This window comes from Periplaneta americana, chromosome 11 (assembly GCF_040183065.1).
Source record: "Periplaneta americana isolate PAMFEO1 chromosome 11, P.americana_PAMFEO1_priV1, whole genome shotgun sequence".
Classification (NCBI taxonomy): Eukaryota; Metazoa; Arthropoda; class Insecta; order Blattodea; family Blattidae; genus Periplaneta; species Periplaneta americana.
In genome coordinates, this window is record NC_091127.1 from 139,020,275 (window position 1) to 139,023,543 (window position 3,269).

The 3,269-nt window shown below is 35.5% G+C and overlaps 1 non-coding gene across 1 annotated transcript; it reads left to right on the forward strand.

Moving 5' to 3' along the window:
* The first annotated feature begins 1,811 nt into the window (after window positions 1–1,811).
* On the forward strand, window positions 1,812–1,883 carry TRNAY-GUA (transfer RNA tyrosine (anticodon GUA)). Its single transcript has one exon. It is a non-coding gene; the product is annotated as a tRNA-Tyr (tRNA).
* The last annotated feature ends 1,386 nt before the right edge of the window (window positions 1,884–3,269 follow it).

Below are 3,269 nucleotides of genomic sequence, written 5' to 3' on the forward strand. Positions count from 1 at the left end.
CGGACCAATGAAGAAATTGCTAGGAGGACAACGCTTCGGTTCGGATGAAGAAGTGAAATCGGTCGTGCGCAGGTGGCTATACGCCCAAAAAACAGAGTTTAATGAACGAGGTGTACTAAAAAGTGTCACGATAGGAGAAATATGTCGAGAGACTTGGTTCCAATGTCGAAGAATAGGTAAAACCTCTAGCTTTCTTGTGCATTATTTCATTTTGCTTACCTATGAAATACGTTGCCACAAAAAATTGTTGTGTCGTATATTAATCCTTCATAAATTTATTAAAATTTGAATTATTTCTGTAATTCCGTTCAGGATATGAAAGTCATCACATAAACCTCACTAGGCGTGAATTGTTTACTATACTACAGGAACGTTCATCATCTAAATTTGAAGAAAAGTATGATTATTTAAGAGAACGCATTAGAATCATAACTTATTCCCCTCCGACATCATCCGATGAACTAAAAAATGTATTAAAACATTTAATATATAATTTTAGAACCAGATGGCAACGGTAAAATAGGACAGTTGAATGATTTCTAGCACAGAATAAGAAATGGCTTGAAAATCTACGAGTTTTCCAATATGCGTTACTGAAACGCAATAGAGAGTCGAACGTCCATTACTAGAATTTAGTAAAGTGGTGAACGTTATAAAAGACGAAAAGCACAGGGATTAAAACAAAACATAGGTCCTTCAGAACTCGCATATGCCACACAAATTAGTCTTCGTGAAGCAGGAGAGATTGTTACTACTGCTGCTGCAATAAAAGATGTACAATTTTCAACACCAATCAGTACGTCAACATGCATAAAAGCTTATAAATTACAAGTTAAGATCGTTGTATATCTTTATCTGGAGTAAGAGCATTGTCCATTCTAGTTGAAGTTAAATTAACAGAATTCCATTATAACCTGATTAGGTCCGAGGCTAAAAATCCATCGCCTACATTTTCCAGCAATTCAGAACGGTGCTAGAAGCACAAAAGACATGCTATCCCGATACCAATGCCATTCAAATAACAGAAAAGTCTGCTGAAACTGATCTGCAGGCATTGTTGGACCATACTTCATAAATAATATTGAAAGTCCCAAGAAAGAAACTGAGGCATTTGTCTGCAGATGTAATGTCACTTCTGTCAGCTCCAGATGCATCTACACATTTAGGTGTGTCCACTCAGGCCCCTGATAAAGACTAGGATGCTAGCGAATGAAATAATTACTGTACTATACACACATTATATATAGATTTATGTATATAGATAAAATAGGCTATAACTTTGAATACCCTAAGAAGCAATGAATTGATCATCCACGCAAAAAAAAAAAAGCATATACTATAGCTATTTATGTGAATTTACTCGATATTTAATTCTTAATTATGTTACTTTTACGATTTGTTTCAACTTTGTTACGTTCAAATTAATTCAAACATCTCTAGAGGTTTTGGCCAAGAAATTGGGAAAATGAACCACTGTGCGGCGCCGGGATTTGAACCCGGGTTTTCAGCTCTACGTTCCATTACTCTTTCATCTTATGATGACGCAGAATATCTACATGGAAATATCATATGTACTTCGGTACATTAAAATAATATATATGATATGCGTAAATCACTTCCTGATTTAATACGGCGCTTATTCCGTCGGATCCCGGCCAACTAGTCACTCATAACGAGTGCACTTCAGCACATGTATGGACTTCGGTCCTACGTTCATAGACATCTATGACGTAGTGATGAGGGCGACCACTAGAGGGAACCCAAGAGTTGGAACTTAATCTGAGACGATTCTGTCCGGCGCCGGGGTGGTATCCGGTGTGGCTTAGTGGATAAAGCATCAGCATGTAGAGCTGAAAACCCGGGTTCAAATCCCGGCGCCGGAGAGAATTTTTCTCCATTCCATTACTCTTTCATCTTTATATACTTTGTTCTAATCGTGTAATAGTCAATCAAATCCTACTCCAGTTTTGACTTTCTCCAGATAAATTCAAAACCTCTAGTAATATTACTATTGATAGTTTTAAGTGTCTCACCCGGTATATGAGGTAGTACTTATTTACTTACAATGTGAGTATCCCAACATTTCATATTACGATACCAGATTGGAAAGTTGTCAAACGAGGCCGCAGGTCATTTTCAAAACCAGTCGAGTATTGCAATGTGAAGCTACAATAAGTTTATCGTAGAACGTTTTATCCACTTTGAAAAAAAAAATTAAAATAAAAGGTATTGTATAATTTTTAGTTTTGAACATGTCTTTTGTGGAGAGGCGGTTGTATTATTTTTAGTTTCTTCCTGCTAGAAGCGATTCGTTTATGGTTTTTTTTATTAGTTTTGAACACGATAGGTTTCTGTTCATATCAGAGAAGAGCAGTATTAGGAGAAATAAACAAACATCGTTAAAATGAGTTCAAACGAGAATTCAGATATTGAAAATCTGCAAATGCTGCAATTGAATGTTTAGTACAATCGAAATACTGCGTAAGATATGAAGTAGAATGCAAAAAATTTAAGATTTGTGTCCCAAGAAAAAATCTGCTGTATCATCGTCAACTGCAGGAATTAAGATAACAGTTATTATTAATTATAAGTTTTAAATCATGATAGATTATTAAATTGTGAACATATTGTTTATGATAAATAAAATCAATTACATTTTTAAGTTTACATTGCGCAACCAGTTAGGTAATAGCTGTATCATTACCTAATTAGTGGCGTAATGAATGTATTTACAACATTTTTATTAATAATGTAAAGCCAATATTACATAATCAAAGCGGGATAAATATATTTATGTAGGTCTATATTGCATTAGGAAAGGCAGGAAGCACATACCACATGAATAGACAGTGGATACGGGATGACTTAAGGAAAAGTGAAGTGGTTTCATATCAGAGTATATGGCACGTGCCGCGCCGTCCGTCTTTTGTGTACCTGGCGAGTACAGCAGCGTACAAAACGAATGAACCCCGATCTGTTCATAGTAACATTGCAACGCAATGCGTGCAGTTGTGTTATCCTAATCAAGTATTTAGTACACGTTGAATATGTTTTGCTGGCCCATTCATAATGGCAAAACGTTAAATTCGCTCAGAGATACGAAATGCAATTAACAAGTATGAGAGTGACATTTTATGTATTAACGAAGACAATGTCGTGTGTAATGTATGTAAAATTGAAATAAAAACCAGAACAACTCAGGCTATAGAGAAACATTGCAACAGTACATCGCACAAGAAATACGTTGAAATGAAATCTGAGTAACCGTC